The sequence below is a fragment of the Triticum aestivum genome, chromosome 3D (genome assembly GCF_018294505.1).
Source record: "Triticum aestivum cultivar Chinese Spring chromosome 3D, IWGSC CS RefSeq v2.1, whole genome shotgun sequence".
In the NCBI taxonomy this organism is placed as follows: Eukaryota; Viridiplantae; Streptophyta; class Magnoliopsida; order Poales; family Poaceae; genus Triticum; species Triticum aestivum.
In genome coordinates, this window is record NC_057802.1 from 156,066,588 (window position 1) to 156,077,050 (window position 10,463).

Consider the following 10,463-nt stretch of genomic DNA (forward strand, 5'->3'; position numbering starts at 1 on the left):
CCGACACACCTCTCTCTTAGTAGTTGGTAGATATGATTTCATCATATCATTCGGTAGGATATCCCTGGCTGTTAGGCTGGATGGTAATACGAGGCAAAGTTTTACCCTAGTTCGGATCGGACCCTTGCAGTTGAAGAAAGAGCCTACTCCTGGTACTGTATATTAGTGATAGGGGTGTGTACAAAGTACACGTGAATACCAGGCATTGTGCGTGTGTGTATACTATCGACGAACTAGCCCCCAAGCTTGTATAACATACTAAGGGCCTAGGGTTACAAATCATATATAGTCGTCTTATCACCAGTGGGGATATAGTCCCATGCGACTCTGGTAGCTTCTTGTTGTACGCAGAGTCCTCCACATGGGTCTTCGTATAACACGTCTCGGTCCAACCTATATGTGGCACAGGATGGAACCGACCCATGAGTCTTCATGTTGACCAACCACAACTAGAAATGATGTGCCCACCACACCACACACGCAATCGGCCACTAAGAAAATAAGCATATACAATAGTACAACGGTATCTAGCTCATGATACGTCTCCATATTTTGTTGATGACACTGACGGACTTTGCATTTGATGCGTGCTCCGTATTTTGTTGACGACACTTACTGTCATTGTATTTGAAGCGAAAGCACGATATGGTCACTGGACCTCAGAATAAGCTCATCACGGTCACCACATACATTTTGTCGTGCTAACCAACATGTGGTTGGATGGTTAGAGGACAGTGGTTTCTCGAGCCCACCAAGGTTAAAGTCCCGGTGCTCGCATTTATCTTGTGTTAATTTCAGTATTTTCCGGCGATGTACGTTCAGTGGGAGGAGACGTTCCACTCGACTGTGAGGCACCTATGGTGACTTCGTAAAATCTCAAGATCATATATGTTGGCCCACTGTGACGCCCCAAGACCGACGCTCCAGAAGTCTTCCAGCTATTTTGTTGTCGCCGTGTGTTTTATTTTTGCTTGTTGCATTTCATCATGTCATGAGGCATATCGCATCCGCATGTTTTCTTAAAACTCGCATCCATTCGTAGTTCCCGCTTCTCCCTGTTGCCTTCGTTGCCCCATTCAAGACCAACTGTTCTTTTGTTGTCCGGCCATTTGAACCTCTCTGCACAGTGCATCGACCCCTCGCCCGTGTCCGAAAACTTCCCCGAACCCGAACCGGACTATCGTTACCGTTGGGTCCGGATCATCCCCTAACATCTATTAAACATCTCCGTTTTCTTATTTGGACTTCCTAGCCTATTTTTCTCGACCGCTCAATTTTAATTGGAGGGACCGAATTAGCACATACCCAAAAATCCAACTGCTATATATACAGTCAAACCCTAGTTTCCAAGCTTGTGACATCCATCCTTCCCATCCGCCGATACCCGACCAACTCCACCTTCCAACTCGGGATCTCCTCCCGATCCAAATCCTCCTGGACCAATTCCCTTGATTTCCGCCGCCGCCCAACCACAGCAAAGCCGCAGCCTCCCTCGCTCTCTGGATAAGCAGGAGCCCGAGTCTTCGCCTCTGCTCTTTCCCGCCAGTGCACCGCCGTCTGCTTGGCTGGAGGCCACCCCGAGCAGCAACCAGGAGCACGAGCTCCTCCTTCGACACCCCGCAGCCGAGGACCCCAACCCCGGCGTCCGCGTCGCCAAGTACCTCGACTAGCCGGAGCTTCTTCCAGCCTCGCCCGCCCAAGTCCCCGAGCTCCTCTGGTCGCGCACGAGCTCCGCGACCCCGACGGCCACTTTGTCAGCCTCGTCGCCGCCATTGACTCGCAGGCCAGCACCTTGCCTCCTCCTCCCGTCCTCTTCTTCGGCTTCCCCTCTCTCTAATCCCTCTCTCTCCCAGATACTCCATCGCCATGGATGCCAGCCGCTGCATCGTCTCTACATAGAGCGCCGCTCGACCCCGCGTTGACCCGTCGCCCCGGCATGTCCATGGAGCCGTTTTGCCTGCTGCTTCCTGCATCGTTCACCGCCGCCAAGACCTTGCCTCGCCGGGTCCGCCTCCCACCGCCTGGAATCGGTTCCCCTCGACCTCGCCCCGCCTCCGGTGGTCGTCCCGCCGACTGCCGTAACCGGGAGACGCCAGCGCCAAGTCCCGCTCCCTGCGTCCTCTGCATCGCAGCCGTGGCGAGGCCTTTACTTCTTATGCGTTGACCACGCCTCCCTCGCCTGCCCGTTCGATCCAGCTGCATCGCCTCGAGCGGCCTCCTATGCGTGTGGGCCGCAAGCCGCACCGGCCCTGCCGCCCTCCTTACGGCCTTCCTCTTCCACGCGTGGGCTGAGTCCCTCTGGTGAGGCCCAGTCCGCCTCAGTTTCGGCCCGTAGTTATTTTTTCCGCTGCTGCGAATTTGTCCAATTGTCCAAAACTACAGTTTTACAGAAAAACCCTCATGTTCATGCATATAATAATTCCAGAACCATGGATCATATTAAAATGTTTTCAACATGTAAAATGCTTAGGATTTCATCTAGTTTCATAATATGCTGTTTTCATCCATGTTAAATTTGGTTAAAATGCTGTTTGATTAAATTTCCTAAATAACTTGTTAAAATGATTTATTTCATAACTATTTAACCGTAGCTCCAAATTTAATAAACTTTATATGTAAATGGGGGTGGAAAAATTCCTAGTTTAACATGGTGGCATTACTTTGCATGTTTAACAACTCTAAAATATGGTTTAGGGCAGAACAGGACCATAACCAAAATATGCTTATGGGGATTTTCCGGAATTGTTGTTTGTTGTTCCGGCCTCATTTAAACTTGCCTAAATAGATAGTTTTATTATGCTTCACATCTTGCCATGCTTAACCACAGTTAATTTTATAGGGTACATAAACGGGAGAGAACTAAATAATTGATGTGGTGTTTTGTCAATATGCATATGCAACTCGTTGCATATTGAGCTCCACTTAATTTGCAGTATTGTTTGTTGCATTTTGCCATGCCATGCCTCATTTAAACCGGACATGCATCATACTTGATTGTGCATCATGCCATGTTTATGTGATGGTTGTTTACCATGTTGTTTTCCTTCTTTCCGGTTGCGCTTCTTCTCGATAGTTCCGGTAATTTTGCGATTGTGAGGATCCGTTCGACTACGTCCGTTTGTCTTCTTCATGGACTCGTTCTTCTTCCTTGCGGGATCTCAAGCAAGATGACCATACCCTCGAAATCACTTCTATCTTTGCTTGCTAGTTGTTCGCTCTATTGCTATGTCGCGCTACCTACCACTTGCCATATCATGCCTCCCATATTGCCATGTCAAGCCTCTAACCATCCTTTCCTAGCAAACCGTTGCCTGGCTAAGTTACCGCTTTTGCTCAGCCCCTCTTATAGCGTTGTTAGTTGTAGGTGAAGATGAAGTTTGCTCCATGTTGGAACATGGACATGTTGGGATATCACAATATCTCTTATTTAATTAATGCATCTATATACTTGGTAAAGGGTGGAAGGCTCGGCCTTATGCCTGGTGTTTTGTTCCACTCTTGCCGCCCTAGTTTCCGTCATACCGATGTTATGTTCCTTGATTTTGCGTCCCTTACGCGGTTGGGTGATTTATGGGACCCCCTTGACAGTTTGCCTTGAATAAAACTCCTCCAGCAAGGCCCAACATTAGTTTTACCATTTGCCTAACAACCTATTACCTTTCCCTTGGGAGTAATTAACCCGAGGGTCATCTTTATTTTAGCCCCCCGGGCCAATGCTTCTCTAAGTATTGGTCCGAACTAGAGCACCGTGCGGGACCGTCCCTTGGCAACTTTGGTTACGTTGGTACATGTACGCTTAGCTCATCCGGTTGTGGCCTGAGACGAGATACGCGCGGCTACTATCAGGGTGTCGGCACGCCGGGAGGTCTTGCTGGTCTTGTTTTACCATTGTTGAAATGTCTTGTAAACCGGGATTCCGGGACTGATCGGGTCTTCCCGGGAGAAGGAATATCCTTCGTTGACCGTGAGAGCTTATAATGGGCTAAGTTGGGACACCCCTGCAGGGTATTATCTTTCGAAAGTCGTGCCCGCGGTTATGTGGCAGATGGGAATTTGTTAATGTCCAGTTGTAGAGAACTTGACATTTGACTTAATTAAAATACATCAACCGTGTGTGTAGCCGTGATGGTCTCTTTTCGGCGGAGTCCGGGAAGAGAACACCGTTTTTGGGTTATGTTTGACGTAAGTAGGAGTTCAGGATCACTTCTTGATCATTACTAGTTGACGACTGTTCCGTTGGTCCTCTTCTCGCTCTTATTTGCGTATGTTAGCCACCATATATGCTTAGTGCTTGCTGCAGCTCCACCTCACTACCTTCTCCTACCCATAAGCTTAAATAGTCTTGATCTCGCGGGTGTGAGATTGCTGAGTCCTCGTGACTCACAGATACTTCCAAAACAGTTGCAGGTGCCGACGATACCAGTGCAGGTGACGCAACCGAGCTCAAGTGGGAGTTCGACGAGGACCTTGGTCACTACTATGTTTCGTTTCCTAATGATCAGCAGTGGAGCCCAGTTGGGACGATCGGGGATCTAGCATTTGGGGTTGTCTTCTTTTATTTTGGTTCCGTACTAGGACCTTGATTGTATTCTAAATGATGTATGTTTAATTTATGTATTGTGTGAAGTGGCGATTGTAAGCCAACTCTTTATCCCATTCTTGTTCATTACATGGGATTGTGTGAAAATGACCCTTCTTGCGACAAAACCACCATCCGGTTATGCCTCCAAGTCGTGCCTCGACACGTGGGAGATATAGCCGCATCGTGGGCGTTACACCCACTCTCTCGAAGGTGCTCATAGGGGTAGGGTTCGCGTGTGTGTGCTTATAGCAGTGAGTGCTTGCGCGTATATATGAGCCCTTGCGTCTGTACCGTGTTAAACAAATACATATCATGATTATACGGTCACTGGCTCACCCGTACAACTCCGTATTTTGTTGATGACACAATCAATTGACCAGTCAAACGTTCCACGCGGCGCAACTAGTGTTGCACCATCGGGGCGCGTAACCGTGGGGCCCACCTGTCAGCCCGTATATGAAAGAAAGAAATGGTAGTTTGAGTCTGTACTGTGTTAATAAAATAGGAGTACATTTCAGGGTGATCATACGGTCACTGGCTCACCATACAGCTCCGTAATTTGTTGATAACACGATCAATTGACCAGTCAAACGGTCCACATTCAGCAGCGCACATTACTATCAGCGCGTATATGAAGGACAGAAATGGTAATAAATTAGTGGTCGGTGGGTATTCGAAGTTGTGAGACCTCTGGTTGGCAGCCACCGGCGGTTGGGGGGCGTTCATTGGGTGGTGGGGTGGGGATCCCCGGTGAAAAAGCTCGGCGGGGGGGCTAGAGGGATGGCCGGTGCTGCGGCGGACCGGCGGTGGGGAGTGGTTTCAGGGAGGGCGGGCCGGCCGCGGGCGGCGGGGGCTGGCGGTTCGGCCGGTGGTGGCTGGCGGCTTAGGGGGTGGAGTTTGATGATAAACTAGAGGCCCTTGATTTTGTATCCAACGGCTGGAAAATCTAATGACCAGAGATGAAAAAGTCAGTCGACTGACGTGTAGCCTCACCCCGCACGTACACATGCATGCACGCAAGACACGCATGCATGTAGGCGTGCAACACTGACACGTACACACGCACGCATGCTGGTGTGCAACACTGACACATACACATGCACTCACGAACACACGCACGTACGCACCCATGCATGCAACACTGAAACGTACCCTTGCACGCACGCAACACTCGCACGCCTGCATGCACACAGCACACGACGCAAGACACACGCTCAACCTATACGTGCATGCACCCTTTGTTAAGGACATGGATTGTTACTGGTATTAATCAATCTTATCTGTGATAAGCAGAACATTGATGTTTGCAGCGGTCTTTATGAATCACAACGTATCGAATGGGCTATCAACATAGTAGGCTTATCTACATGAAAAAGATGACGTCACACTCAATGAACAATCATCGGTTTATGAAATGCCCGCTTCTGACCGTCCTGGCCCACCAAAGGTTCCTCTGTTGTGGGCTGCCTGCGTTGGGTCACTGACATGCAGGCCATGCACCCAAAGAGCCCACACGTCAGTGGAAGAACGGTGCGGTGTCCTAGGTCAGAGTCGAGGGCGCCACTCGCGGCACGCCCGGCTGAACACGCCTCCGTGCCGCATTCAAACGCCTCCATGAAACCCGCCCGTGTGGAAGCCGAGAAACCCACTCTGGACGCACGTCCGTTCATGACCGGGCCGGCGTTAAATGCAACGCCGGCCGAGCTCCTCCCGTCCGCCATCTATTTAATCTCCTATTTAAACGAGGCCAAACGTCGGCCAAGAATCGCACACCTCCGCCGCTCCCCTATCTCCTCCACCATTTTGTCCACTCTTACAATGGCTTATGAAGAGTAGTTATTCCGCATCCAAGCCGGCTAGGTAGCCCGCCGGATACGAGCTATGCAGCTCGCTGATTCATCTCCCTCCCCTCGCCCGACGGAGCCAGTTGCCGCCCCAAGCCGGCGCGCGGTTCAGCAACTCGCCGCTCCAGGCCAGCTCGACGAGGAGCGGCGCACGGGCGTCGTTGCTGCCGTCCACGCCGCCGCCTCGTACCGCGTCTCCTGTTTCTGTGGCCGAGACTCCCATGCCGGTGGCCACGCCATGCAAGCAGCGACAAAAGCTGGGTGCGCGGAGAGCGACGAGTCAGTGGCCAGCGCCTCCGCGCCCACCGCCATCATCGAGGAGAAGTAGAACACGGGAGGCCGCCGCCGCTTGAGTCCCATGAAGGCCACCGCGGAGGTGACGCCGGCGTACACAGCAGGTGTCTTGCCGGATCCTTTTGTTGCGAGGACCTTCGTCGACCCCGCATGGGATCCACAGAAGAGGGGAATGTTAGGATGAACTCGAGCCGGTGCCGGCCATGGTGAAGTAGTGGCCGGTGATGAACTCGAACTGGTGCCGGCCACCATCATCTTCGGCACCAGCCAATGATATTTGTTGGGCAGTGGGGAAGTGAGCTGTCCTTTGCGCTGAAGCATATACCTCCGGGGCTCCCGGCAGTCCGGTGATCATGCTGCCGGACATGAGGAAAACAAATCGATCGGCGGGCGACCATTTAGGCCAGGTATTATATACCTGTGCTGTCCAGAACTAGCACCGTGTAGTTCATTTGAATGTAATGAAATCTGTCATGTTTGTATGAAAATCCGTTATTTTATATGATTCCCGTCGTTGTTTATATGAAATATCAGTTTGTCTACGTGTTTGCGTGAATTTCGTCGGTTGGTCGAGTTGATGTCATAATGTGTGCGGCTATGGTTGGATGGCGTAATTTGCGGGTCGCCGGTCGGTCTGCGGGCGGCTCGGGCGGCGTTGTGGGACAAAAAAACACAGCTCGTGCGAGCTCGTCTCCAACGTGCGCGCTGGAGGATGCATGAGCACCCGAGCCATCCTCGTTCATCGGTGGCAAAGGCACCGGTGGACAAAAGGGTCGCCAATATTTTGGCTACCCCGGGCAAGATCCAAACAGCCCCTCCCAACAGATTCAAATCCCTCGTTCGCCGTGGAATTTTGCCATGTGTTGTTTTCATGGACTAGCAAGATGCCTGTGCATTGCATGGAACATCAAGATGCATTTTTTACAAACTCCCGCATGCATGCAAGGGATAATTAATGTCCTCCTTTGCTAGTACCACGAGGCAAACACCATTAATATTGCATCGATTAGTGTTAGTGGCCTTGTATATCTGGAAATTGTAATTTTGATAGTGGCCCCTTGTATATAAAAATGGAGGGAGAAAGATGAGAGATAAGGTGAGGAGGAGTGGGGCGTGGTGGTGACTGGTAGTCGGACTGGGCAGAGGCATGGGGATGGACGGCGCATTATGTCTAGGTTTGTATCTCTCTCACACACACCCACGTAGGTGGGGGACGTGCACGAAGAGAAGAGGTGCACGCACGGCGCACGTACTCTCGTCTCTTTCCCAACCACACCTGCGCGGGTACACGGTGGACCTCATTTCTATATGAAAAAGGCAGCCCACGTGGTAATTTGGCACGTGTACTGGTTGTCCACTTGGTGGAGGGAGGATCGTCTACCACGGGTGAACAAACAAATTGCGACTTGACACGTTATGTTAAACAAATTGCAAACCATGTGGGGCCTACCTTAGAGGCAAGGCTCTATACACTGGAGTACTTTTGATGTGTCCCGTCAACTCACAGAACGAGGAGAAGCTTGCTTAGTTCGCCGTCTCCCCCGCCCACGGGCGCGGTGGCTCGCGGGATGAGGTGAAGCTTGCTTACGAGTAGTACTACTACTACTACTACTACTACTACTACTACTACTACTACTACTACTGTACGCCTTTATGCCCGCTCCCTCGCCCACGCGCGCGGTGGCTCGTAGCACGAGGAGAAAATTTTACTACTCCCTCCGTTTAGTCCTCGTCCCTACTATGTACTTTGGTTAGTACTCCCTCCATTTACTTATACAAGGCCACTATAAAAAAATACATTTTGCATCTATACAAGGCCACAAATAGTAATCGAGACAAAAGTTACTACTCCCTCCTTTCCAGTTTATGGCTCAATTTCAAAATCTCTCCAACCAAGGTAGACGGTGAGTGGTCGAATTAATTTCGTAGTTTGCACAAGTAATTAGTACACTCGTTTTTCTCAAGAAGTTATGTTTACCGAGGCATTAATTAGAACGAATGCATGAATGACCACTAAATTTCCATGAACTTGTACATGCATTGGTTAGTTTCCTCTTGACACTACTTGCGTCGGGTGATCTAACGCACCTCGAAATCCAACATGTAATTGTACTACTACTAGTATAGTAGAATTGAGACTTATCAAACGGAAAAATGAATGTTTTTTAGATGAGCCCTATAAACCCTAGTGGGTACGTACTCCGTAAAAACGGATTTTTCCAAAACTAAGTCGCTCCCTTTCATGAATTCTGTAGTATACTCCTCCGTCGATGCTCCCTTTCATGAATTCTGTACTTCCTGTCGCCGACATGTGGGACATATAGCAACCGGGTCGACATGTGAAGCACCAAATAATAGTGCAGAACAGCAGGGGGGACGCACCCCACTCGTACCAGCCCAGTAGTAGTAATGAGCAATGAGACGTCAAATCACAATGCCGCACCTTACCAGACGGACGAAGCAACCATTATTTCACACTTCGGTTCGCCATCAGCTCAAACCACGTAGTATTGCTTCTGCCTCAAGAGGGACACGCGCATCGCCTTGGTACATCATGACACGTGGGACCGCATGACAGGCCATGCTCCCCCGCCGATCGGTCGGTAAAATCACCTCATTTTTACTATACTTCCTCCGTATCGGTTTATTACATGGCATGCACGTCGTTCTAGGTTGAGAATTTAACAGGCTATATATGTGATGAACAGTACTCTAGCCTTTTAAAAAATGTATACTTTTGTACAGTAGTACTATCGATGGATTGCGCCATGGAGAAAAAATTGAAATTAAAAAAAGGTGGTACATATAGAGAGCGCTCGTCGCCAAATTATGCATATAGTACTATTAAAAAAGCTAGTACGTGCTTAATTGGGGTGCTAAATTCTATTAAAGAAATACTAGTAGTATGTACATACTGAAGAGTTAAAGTAACGAGAAGAAACATAACATAGTTCTGTTGGGGGCTCAGCACAACACACCCCTCAAATTAAACTAAGCACACCTGAAATTAAACTATGCAACTAACCCGGTAGACACTGCATTAGAAGTTTAGAACCACCATGAGCAACGACACTGCCACCTTACTCGGAGTCCTCGTCCACGTCCTCGACTTCGTCCTTGTCCCTCTTCCTCTTGGCCGATACTTCTTTGCTTGAACCACACACTTGGCTATTGCTCTTCATCCAACCCTTGTAGATATTGAAACAAAGGTAGCCATCCATTGCAGCGTAGTGGATGTGGTCTATATCTAGTACATTCCGCTGCCATGCATGACGATGAAATGTGTAATGAGGTTTCTCCAGTTTACGGTACGAAGGATGAACCAAGGCTCCTGCCAGGGTCAACATTGAAGGCTGACGAGAGGGCACCAGCCGATTCTTTTGGAGGTCGAAGGGGTTGCCTACAACGAGGCCTATCCGACCCAGGACTTCTTTGTCGTTCTTAAAGTCTACAGTAACAAATTTCACTGTTTTGTCCTTGAGGAAGTTCTTAAAATCCTGGCACTCAACGTCGGCATGGCATATGTGGTAGACCAAGAAAATGTTATGTACGCAAACCTGGATCACAGCGGGCTTCTTCCTCTCTTCCTCCTTTAGATCCTTCTCTCGTCCCAGGACTGTGGTGTACTCAACATCTAGCCCAGCGACCCACTCATCATCTGAGTTTTCGAACATGCGTCTGAAGCGAGAAAGGCATCCTTTCACCGTTGTGGAAGAACGGGCGTAGATGACGTCGAACTCATC